The sequence below is a fragment of the Peromyscus maniculatus genome, chromosome 5 (assembly GCF_049852395.1).
Source record: "Peromyscus maniculatus bairdii isolate BWxNUB_F1_BW_parent chromosome 5, HU_Pman_BW_mat_3.1, whole genome shotgun sequence".
Taxonomy (NCBI): domain Eukaryota; kingdom Metazoa; phylum Chordata; class Mammalia; order Rodentia; family Cricetidae; genus Peromyscus; species Peromyscus maniculatus.
The window spans coordinates 103,294,571-103,306,150 of NC_134856.1; the positions used below are offsets into that span (position 1 = coordinate 103,294,571).

An 11,580-nucleotide genomic window follows, 5' to 3' on the forward strand; every position below is an offset into this window, starting at 1 on the left:
ACCAGCAGGTCAAATCCACAAAGTTCTATTTCTGAATGAGAGGTGATTGCAATGAATTCTGGAAGGAAGTCTTTGCAGTATACAACCTCTCTTATACCTCATCTTATTGGAAAATACACAGTTATCTATTTCAGTTGGTAATTATGGAGATCAATTCAGTCCCTCTTTTATTAAAAAAATTAATTGAATGCCTGCCCATATTAAGTGTGGAAAAGTAAGTGACCTTTGTACCCAAGAAGATAAAAGCTCATTTGGGAGGAAAGGAGTGGAAGTTAATTACATAATAGCAAACATAAACACAACGTTGGGGCGGTGATGAAGGGCCTTTGGTGTTTAGGAGGACATAGAAATGGGATTTAACCAGATGTTACCGTTTGAATGTGAAGTTTTCCCCCATGTTCTACATGATCTCCAACTGGTGACACTTTTTAAGGAAGGATCTTGATGGAGGAGGCAGGTCCCAGTGGTTGGATGGTAAATGTCACAGTCCAGCCATGCTTCCTGTGCCGTCCTGCTCAATTGTGAGCGAACTGCTGTCATATACTCCCACTGTCCTCTGTCCTGTTACAGCGAGCCAAAACGAATCTCTCCTCTGTTTAGTTCTTTCTTCTCAGGAGTTTGGTCACAGCCATATGAAAAGAGAATAGTTTCTGGTCCAGTCCATTCAGGTCAGTCAGTCAGTCAGTCAGTTCAAAGGACCAACCCTAGGAAGGCAGGCACACCTTATCCATGCTTAAGCCACCAGGTATCATGATGATTTACTCTTATTAGAGACCTCAAATGGTCAGCATATGCTGGCTAAATTTTTAAAAACATTGTAAGAAATCTGTGGTTTTGTCTATTTGTTTTCTGTCAAAGGTAGTTAGCCAGGCAGGAACTCCTGTTTCTTGAGTATTCCCCTATCTCCTTTGCACTGATTAGCCAATCATATCCTTCAACATCACTGAATTCATAAGTTCAAACAGTTTTTCAGTGGAATTTTTTGGAATTTTTCTACATAAAATCATCTCTAGCAAATATAGATAATTTCTTTATTTCTTCTTTTTTAAAATAAAAATTGTGGTGCTTGGGATTGAAAGACACTCTTATTTCTTTCTTTCCAATGAATATTCTTTTATTATTATTTTTTTCTCTTGCCTGATGGCTAGAGGCTGGGACTTCCAATCCTGTGCTGAGAAGAATTGGTGAGAGTAAGGCCCTCTTGACCGCACACAGAGGAAAGCCTGTTAAACTTTCCTTATGGAGTGTGGGGTGATGTTGACAAGGGGTGTGTCCTCTATGGCCTTTATTGTGTTGAAGCTTATTCCCGACACTTCTAATTTGTCGAGAGGGTTTCCTTTGTTTGTTTTTAAATCATGAAAGGACATTGAATTCAATAGAGTGAATATTTTATGTTTATATTGAGATTGTTGTAAGATCTTTATCTTCTATTGTATTATTGTGTCATCACCTTTATTGTTTAGAACAGGTTCCAGAGTCTGCTTTGATTTCTTCAGGAAACTGGCTACTATGAATTTGTCTAGATGACCACTCCTGACATATCTTCTTCTTTTTTTTTGTTTTGTTTTGTTTTGTTTTGTTTTTAGAGACAGGGTTTCTCTGCATAGTTTTGGTGCCTGTCTTTGATCTCGCTTTATAGACCAGGCTGGCCTCAAACTCATAGAGATCCTCCTGGCTCTGCCTCCCAAGTGCTGGGATTAATGGCGTGCGCCACTGCCGCCCGGCCTGACATGTCTTCTTTGGAAAGCTGATCACATCCTAAATCCTGAGTTGGATTTCTTTGAGAGAAGTACAAAAATTTGTACCAAATGTTGTTAAACAGGCAAGAGGCTCTATGCAAGGGTACTACACGAGGGGAGAAGGACTGAACTTAAATCCAGATACACCAGTGACAGCTGGGGAGTCACAGCCATTGGAAGGTAAACAAGTGTTATTGGACAGGAAGTTCCTAAAACAGTTTTGACTAGATACCAAGGTTGCAGAGAGACCTGATTAGATATCAACGGTAGGTAATTGAGCCCAAACTGGACCTAGTTGAGAAGAGGGCTCAAAGAAACCTGATTAAAGTTTGGCCAAAGATGGCATCCTTGTAACCATGCCATCTCATCCCATTGCCAAGGAACTCTCTCAGCTTCCTGGAAGGAATAGGAAACTCTAGGGCATGTGAGGGAGCCAGAGAAGCATCCCCGTGTATTTCCAGGCTTGCTGGGACTGTTCTACCCCCCAGGGTCAGGCACTACAAACAGTCAGGGCTTTTCTATCAGAGTGATTTGAAGGCTTTTTGATAAAATCTGAGTTATTAGATTTGAACCAGGACAGTAGATGCTTGATAGATATGAATGTAATGGTCACACCATTAAATCATCTTTTAATTTTTGAAAATGGATCCTTCTGTTTCTATCATTTCAAAACATTCCAGGAAGGTCCTTGGGACACTGGGGTCTGTTTGAAGAGTCATTTTGTTTGCAGTAGGAACCAGTGCTGCGGGTCCCTCAGAGAACCACAGACTGGATGTGTTGGTTGCAAGAATGCCTGGGGTTATGAGCATCATACGTGGCAAAGGATGGAGGGATGCTGTTAGGCCATTCAGAAAAGAGAGTTTTTTGTGTGAGAGCTCATCCACATAGCACCAATGAAATAGAAGACAGGACCACTTCGGCACTTCTGCTAAGGCAATACCACCAGAAAAAGAAGTCATTTCCTCCGGCAGTTAAGGTAACACCATCACAGTCCACACAAAGGACATACAAACACCACAGAAATCCAAATGATTTGTTTTCACAGGGAGCAAACAATGTTATAGTTTCTCTGTGTAACCAGTGGTAACTCATAATACTAGTTAATAGGCAATTGGACTCTGAAACAGGACTCAACTTACTTTCCCATTATGTACGAGAAAAATAAAAGCATAAAGGTAAGAAGAACAACAGAAAACAGATCACCAGATTTAAAACTCAACGTTTTAGGCGATTGTGGTGGCCCATTGCCTGTAACCCTCACACTTGGGAGATGGAGGCCAGAGTAGCCTACATAAAGCTCTGTCAAAATAAAATAAAATAAATAAAATAAAATAAAATCCAAACAACAAAACCAACAAAACAAACAAAAACATAAGCCATATATATATACATATATATATACATTATATACATATATATATATATAATGTAGTTCCTCACCCGCCCCAGGATCGTCTATCAGCTCATTCCTAGTCTACATTGCAGGTTTAGGTTGTTGTTTCTCCAGGAGACTGTTTGCCAAGGGACGCAATGCGGTGTTTGTTCACCTGTCCTTTTGGGAGGGGTGCTCTTGCGGCAGCTTCTTGTGCTGGGGAACCGGGGAGAGGCTCAGTTTCAGGGCCCTGCCTGTGGTCCTGGCACAGACATCCCAGCTACGGTCGCGGCTCCAGCCCGCGGGAGATGAGTTTTTTCTCTTGCGATGCCAGGTCACGAATCAGGAAAAAGACAAAAAGAAATATGAGAAACAGGCGGAGTTGAGGAGGTCGCAGGCAGTCACAGGAAGGGGCTGTTGGGGCCTCTCCGCCTGGAAAGGAAATTTTCTCCAGGGCTTATTGCCTCTGTGTCTGTGCTTTGATAGTCCAATGTCACACAGAGTAGAGGAACAAGTTTTTCCACGTTTAGCCGCCAGGTGGGAAATTACAAAAGGCCCTTTAGAAAAGAGGTTTTACAGGTCCCACCGAGATTTGAACTCAGATTGCTGGATTCAAAGTCCAGAGTGCTAACCATTACACCATGGGACCGATAAAAAGTGATGAATATGTAACCACAGTTATGGAACTTTGTATGAATTACATGTTGGAAGAAACTAGATTAAGCTTCGATTTTAATAAAGCTGTTTATTGGGAGAGATACGGCAACACATTAATTATAATAGAAATTGCAGTTCGCCGACCCTCCCTCCCTCCCTCCCTCCTTCCCTCCCTCCCTCCCTTCTTTCTCATTGCGGGCATAAATTAGCCTGGAGAAGACAGCAGGGGTAGACTTAGATTTAAGAGGCCCACATCTTACACAACTTCGGACGTCTGTAAGAGAAAGCATAGACACCAAGCAAAATTAGACACGGCCATTCCAAAGCTTGTGTGATGTATGGGGGTAAAACTGGAGCAAAGATTTCCTGCCGAGTCTCAGGTAATTTCCATTATAATACATACTTTTGCAAATTTTACAAAAAATGCACTTTGCATAGAGTAACCTCTACTAAGGCCACAGAAAGTGTCCCTCAGAAGAGAAATTTTGACATTTAACACTCAAGAGAGATATCAATCTAATGTGTGATTTGACAATGTCTTCTGTGCTGGAGGGATGGTTCAATAGTTAAGAGCACTGGCTGCCCTTGTGGAGGACCGGGGTTCAGTTCTCAGGCACCACAACAGTCAGCTCCCTACCACCTGCAGAAGCAGGAGATCTGACTCCCTCTTCTGGTCTCCAGGGCTTCTGGTCTCCAGGGCTACTGCACACATGCAATACACATTCAGACAAGTAGGCAGGAACACACACACACACACACACACACACACACACACACACACACACACACATCAAAATTTGAATTTAATAATCTATGTTTGCAGTTTTTTCCCCCTAAAATTTGTCCAGGAATGTTTTAAGCATGTCTAAAGAATAGGAATTTGTAGTCCTACAAACTTGAAATAATGCAGGTCTATTATTTAATTATTCCTAAAAAGAAGGGGACAGTTGTATGTGCTACTTGATGGCTTGGAAGTTGGGAAACAGGTATTTAAGTTTAAACAAACAAGACTCTGTTATTGATGAAGTGTAGCGTACAGTGTGAAGGGAAATTCCTGGAAAGAGGCTGTGTCTGCCAAGGTGGATGGACTGATAGAACTTCAGTGATGTGGGGAGTCTGGAATGCTGCAGGTCCAGAGCCTAGTTACAGTCTATCCTGGGCTACCTACAGCTCTCTAACTAGCCATTGCCTGCCCACCTATGTTTTGGGCTAACAGATAAAAACAATGGGAATTTATTAACTTAACAAACCCCATTTCAACAAAGACCGCTATCGGACAGCATCCGGGGCCCAGAGCTGACATTTCTGCACTTGGCTGTAACCCACCTTTCCGATGTCTCCACATCTGTATTTGAAAAGTGCCTTGATCTACAACTTTCCTCTGTTGCTATGAAACTTCATGAAACTACATTGTTCTTCTTTGGAACATGGAGTTTGGGGTAGTCTAAACCTGTGTCCCATGGCCATGATCACTCATATTTGGCTTCAGAATAAACTATTTCATCTCTTTTGATGTGAGAGCTGTGGGGTTTTTTGTTTGTTTGTTTGTGTTTTTGGTTTTTGTCAATAGGGCTACTTTTTGTAAGTCATAATATATGAGATATACATTCACTTCAAAGTAGATTGAAAAGACATACATCAAATTTTTGGCTTCACCCTGGAGATGAAGTAATTTTCACCTTTTGCTGTGTTTGTCATGTTTGACTCTAGTGGGTTTTTTGCAACTATATATCAATTTAGTAATTGCAATAAAAATGTACAAAAAATGTCCCTCAGTATGAGACTTTCTTATTAGTCACATTTTCTACATGTTGACGGCTGCTGTGCAAATCATGGCTGTGATTATACCATGTAGAATGTGAAAGAGCTAGAAGAACACAGTGGAGGAGTGCAGCCATTAACCGTGGTCAGGAAAATGAATGGGAGGCTCTGTCTCATTCTTGATGATCAGAGGACTTGAGCAAAATGCTTATCTATGATTGAAATGGCTTTAGTGACCATTCAGTTCCAGACCTCATAAGAATCTATTTAGAGGGAAATGTTCTGATCAATGAAAACTGCTTGAATTAGAAATGTCAAAATATGAGCAATCAACATAGAGACTGAAGAAGAAAGAAAAAGGGTGAGAAAGAGCCATTCAGCAACATCTCAAGCATCTCTTGTCTACTGAGTACTCGTAAGACTGTGGGACATGCTGGGTGAGGAGGGCAAAGTGTAATCCAAGGCTAGAATGTGGGACAGTTCCTGTGCCCTGAGTCTTCTGGCTGACACTGGTGGCCTACAGCCCTCTCTACTTGCAGGATAGAGGCATCCAGCCTCACACTGCCAGACCCGAACACCATCAAATGCTTTCCCAGAAGGGAACCACCAGAGGATTGTCTGGTAACCACAATAGAGATTCACCAAGTTCTAAAAGTGTACCTGTGAGTATCAGCAAAGACGGGAGAGGCACAGCTCTGAACTGTTTCCTATAGCATTGAGGAATCCTGTTAATATTTTAGTGATCTGACTCGGGCAAAACAGGATCCTTGGGCTTACCACAGAAAAGAGTGTCCTGATGAGCCAGTATAAAGCACCTCTCATTAGCAGACATTTCAAACCTAGATTTTAAGCATGAGGTTAAGAGAAAGAAATTCTCAGAAAGAAAGTATCACATTTACTGGTATATTTGCCTTCTATAACAATAATTTAAGAACATTATGTGTATTTCCAGGTACCCTTACATTTCTGTAATGATAGTGTTCAGGCATTTATTTGAGACATTTTTGAAAGAATTTTTAATGTGTATAGTCTGCTATGTTAAGATGTGTTTCTGGAATGCAAAATCTTTAATATGAGACCTGTGTAATTCTAAAACTGAATCAATATACTGCTAAAATTGTGCTGGCTCATGCATTCGTTTTCACTGGAGCTTGAAGTAAGAGACTAAATTCAAAATATCTGTAGCCCCAAATAACGAGCCACAAAAACGTATCGTGCCACACACAGCGGCAATTTCTCCTTTCACCATTCCTCCAACTTGGAAACAGTCTCTGTTTTAGGAGTTATTGTTTGTGTGAATACCTTCCATCTTTGTGCATTTTTTGCCAAATTGTTTTATATCCTAGAAAATGGGAAAGTAGAAGGATTTGGAAGTGCCACAGAAGCATGCTGGTGGAAAATTTTTGGTGGTGACTGTAAAAGAAGAAAAGCCTTGCAATTGCAAACTGTTTTGAAAGAAATGAAAGAACTGTAAACTGGGTGTGATGGTTTAATCCAGCACTCTTCCAGTAATTCTAGCACTCTGGAGGCAGGGGAATCACCACATGTTCAAGGCCAGTCTTGTGTACATACTGAGTTCCAGGCCAGCCAGAGCTACAATGTTAGTGACTGGAGGGCCAGCTGCGACAGTGTTTGCAATTAGTACAAGTATATGGAGAAATGACAGCTGAGAATGTTGGTGCATCTGGATGCTGAGGCGGGAAGATCTCAAGTGTGAAGCTAGACTAAGCTGTTCCATGCCTCAAAGGAGAGATGGGGAGTGGGGAGAAGAGAGTATACTATGATGTCTTCTGTGTGACAGACCAGTAAGCATTCTCATGATCTTATGTCATGTGGTTGAGGGCGTAATTCAGAATTGCCCAAACCTACAAATGCCAGGAGGGCGTGAGTTGTGTTCCTTGGATATTTTGAGTTAGTTGTAGAGAATGAGTTGAGTTTCTTACATTAGATGTTATGTTTGTAAACCACATTGTTTTCTTTTGCCTTACTTAAGAAAATTTGACAAGGTAAACTAGTTGAGTAGTTAGTTTGAATGCAATGTGTTTCTACAAGACTTTTTGCAGGAGATCAAATTTTGCAGGAATGCATGGTGGCCACTTTATGTGGCACACAGTACTAGGGAAACCATACTTGAAGACTTCAATTGGAGAGTACAGGCCTGTTTCTTTGAACTGTTGAGTATATTGAATATAGATATAAATCAGAATTTCAATTGCCAGGAAAATAAAACCTTTAAAGAAACTTTTACTTTTGCTTACAATATCAGAATTACTTGTGAAGATGAGATTAATCCCTGAGGCTGAAATTCTTTTAAGAACAGTCTAAGAGTTTGCTATCTTTTTGACACTTATTTCTATTCAGTGCATACATATCAGACTTCCTTGTTTGGAGACAGGGTTTCTCTATATAGCCCTGGTTGTCCTGGAAGTCACTGTGTACACCAGGTTAGCCTTGACCTCAGAGATCTATCTATCTCTGCCTCCCAAATGTTGGGATTAAAGTGGTGGGCCACTACATCTGGCTCATTTTATCATAGCAGTAGAAACTCTAACTAAGATAGAAGTTGGTACTAGGCCATGAGGTCTTATGTGACAGACCTAACCACGTACTTTTGGGAGGGTTGTGGTGGCATTTGAACTTTGGGCTGGAACTTAGTGGGCTGCTCTTTTGGAGCTTGGAAGACAAAAACACTGAGAATGATGCATACAATAGAGGCTTGTGAAGTTCCAGAGGGAATTTTGAGAGGCCCTTCAAGACTCTATTGATCCTTTGAATTAAGAATCTGTAGTCTGGTCAGCTGGGACTAAAGAATCGACTGTGATTAATAAAAGACTGGAATCACTAACGTGACACTCTTGTTTTATTGGGACAATTGATGCTGGTTAGTTAGAGCTGAGAAATTAGTGATGATTAAGAAAAGACCAGCAGCATCTAGGATCGTATTTCTAGGAGTATATCCTTTAGTGAAGGTCATCATCACACAGAAGCTGTGGTCTAGAGGGGACCAAGGCTGTACCTTGCTTGTGATGGTAGCTAAACTTGGTAATGTATGAGTTTCCCAGGGGGTACTGGTTTTGAAGGAATGCAGGGATCATGGAGAGCAGCTGAAGCTCCACACCATGCGAGAGACCAGGAGAGGACATTGATGAATGTGCAGCCTCGGTTGCAGCAGAAGGACCGGGATTGAGGGGCCATGGGCAGAAGCTGAGGCTTGGCACCGTACGGCAGGGTTAGAATCCCCGAAGAGAGTCCAGGAGAGGCTATTGGAGAAGAAGCAGCCCAGTTGCAGTGCAGATCCCAGCCTTTGGGAGATGTCAGTGCCATGGGATGACCCCTAAGAACAGCAGCAGCCATGAAGGGGAGCTGACCTAAGCCTGGGAGAAAAGCTGTGTATGATTTGGATGACAGAGCCAAAGACACGCCACTGCCAAAGACCGTTGGATCCTGGAAGTCTGACACGGATTTTTATACTGCTGGACTTGGTTTTGCTTTGATTTGATTGTGACTATGCTCTGGTTTTCCTCTCTGGAATAACTAAATTCTTAACTTATTTTGATTTTACAGGAGCCAATAGTTAAGACACTCGGCTATTTAGAAAGACTTTTATTGCTGTCTGGAGGTCTACCCTCCAAGCCCAAGCACTCGGGGCTCAAAGGGAAATCCACAGTGTGGTGAAGTTACGACTTTTCTATCTCAGGGGTTAGGGGAAATGAAAAAACTCATGCACTCTCTCATGGTTTCTTTTCCTTATTCTCATCATGCTGTTCTCTCTCAGGTTGTACTACTACATTGTCTTACTCCTCTCGTGTCTTTTTGTAGCTTATATATCCCAACAAACTCTTCCAGGCAATCCAGGGGTCACAAAAGGCTACATTTCATTATTAAGTGAATGATTATAGAACTCACAACTATGTGAACATTTTAAACCAGCATTTTGTAATCAGAAGTCATAGATTTTGGATTTATTTTAGATCTCAGAGGTGTTCTGGAGACTGCCTGTCTCAGGGTGTAGAGACACAGAGGAGTCGCAGGGGTGGGGAGATGGGGGATGGGGGGGGTAGGGGAATGTCAGAGGTTCTCTAGTACAGGCCCAGGTTACTGTTTATTTTTAGTATCAGCTCAGCTGGGCACTTTCCACGAAACTAATAACCAAAAAAGCCTTAAACTTAAAGTATTTTCTGCCCTGTGTGTAACTTCTAAGAACACCTGTAGCCCTTATTTGGGGCTACAGAGTCAAGTTATTTTCTGTAGCCTTGTCTAGGCAGAATATATGTTCACAAATTGAGGTCAGGAATGGGTACAAGGAGTTAATCATTTTCCAGCTAGCAGTAATTGGGCTGTTTTTGTATTTACAACCTAGCCAGACAGCTCAGTTATGTGTCCTTGCTTATCTGAGGTAGTTTATCTTAAAAACCATTAGCAAGAAATCTGGTCTAGTTAAAGGAATGTTAGCCAGCCTGGCTCCTAAATCATAAATCTGAGCTGTGATCTAAAGCAGCTCCTAAATGTGACTCACAGACCTCATGGAACAGTAGGCCTTAGGTTATAAAACATATCCTAGTATTTATTTTTATTCATCAAAACTTTGTGTCAATAGACAATGCAGCTTAAGAAGAAATCATCTTCCCGACAATCCACAGAATTAGATGCCCAGTAGACTGGATTGTATTCATGAGAAAAACACACTACAATATAAGCAGTAGGGGATGCCCCGCAATCATATACATCATATCAAATACCAGAGGAAAGATTGTAACAGTAGCATGTGAAGGCATAATAGAATCAGAAGACATTCTGGAGTCTGTGTTCTCGTAAGCCTTGCTTGAGATATACCCATCAGAGAGTTTTTCTTCTGGTGGCTGACACCTAGTCTTCAATTGCCACCTGTTATATTTTTGACATGGCTACTGTCAGACTTTGAAGTTTTAAAGAGACTGAATTTTTTTTTTTGAGACAGAATTTCTCTGGGTAGCCCTGGCTGTCCTGGAACTCACTCTATAGACCAGGCTGGCCTCAAACTCACAGAGATCTGCCTGCCTCTATCTCCCTAGTGTTGGGATTAAAGCTGTGTGCCATCACTCGGCTGAGACTGAACTTTTAAAGTGTTTTAATTTTTAAAGACTATGTAACTTTTCAAATTTAGAATATGTTTTATTTTATGATATTGGTATTAATGGCATCTTGGGGACAATGAGAAAAGAAAGGTGATGTGTTTGCCTGTCAAGTTGACAAAGGGTCAATCATGGCAGTTAGTTTTATGTCAACCTGATGCAAGCTACAGATGTATCTGGAAAGAAGGACCCTAACTTGAGAAAATACTTCCATAAGATTAGCCTGTAAGTAGTGCATTTTCTTCTTCTTCTCCTTCTTCTCCTTCTTCTCCTCCTTCTCCTCCTTCTCCTCCTTCTCCTCCTTCTCCTCCTTCTCCTCCTCCTCCTCCTCTTCCTCCTCCTCCTCCTCCTCCTCCTCCTCCTCCTCCTCCTCCTCCTCCTCCTCCTCCTCCTCCTTCTTCTTCTTCTTCTTCTTCTTCTTCTTCTTCTTCTTCTTCTTCTTCTTCTTCAATCTCCTGGAACTGGAGTTACAGATGTTGTGAGGTAACATGTAGGTGCTAGGAACTGAACCTGGGCTATGTGGAAGGCCAGGGATCTTAACCACTTAGCCACCTCTCCAACCCTGGTGGTGCATTTTCTTGATGGGTGATTGATGTGGGTACAGGCATCTCCTCTGGGCAGGTGGTACTGTGTGCTATAAAAAACAAGCTGACTGGGTGGTGGTGGTGGTGCCTTTAATCCCAGCACTCATGAGGCAGAGGCAGGTGGATATTTGTGAGTTTGAGGTCAGCCTGGTCTCCAGAGTGAGTTCTCAGACAGTGAGTTCCTGGACAACAGAAAAGAAAACAGGCTGAGCAAGCCATGAGGAACAAGCCAGCAAGCAGCATTTCTCAATGGCTTTTAAGTTCCTGCCTCCAGGTTCCTGCCTTATTTGAATTCCAGTCCTGATTTTCCTCAGTGATGGACTGTTACCTGGAAGTGTAAGATGAAATGAACCATT

General features: G+C 41.8%; 1 non-coding gene across 1 annotated transcript; it reads right to left on the minus strand.

Annotated features, from left to right (window-relative positions):
- Positions 1-3,688: 3,688 nt before the first annotated feature.
- Positions 3,689-3,760, minus strand: Trnaq-uug (transfer RNA glutamine (anticodon UUG)). The gene has a single exon. It is a non-coding gene; the product is annotated as a tRNA-Gln (tRNA).
- Between the last annotated feature and the right edge of the window lie 7,820 nt (positions 3,761-11,580).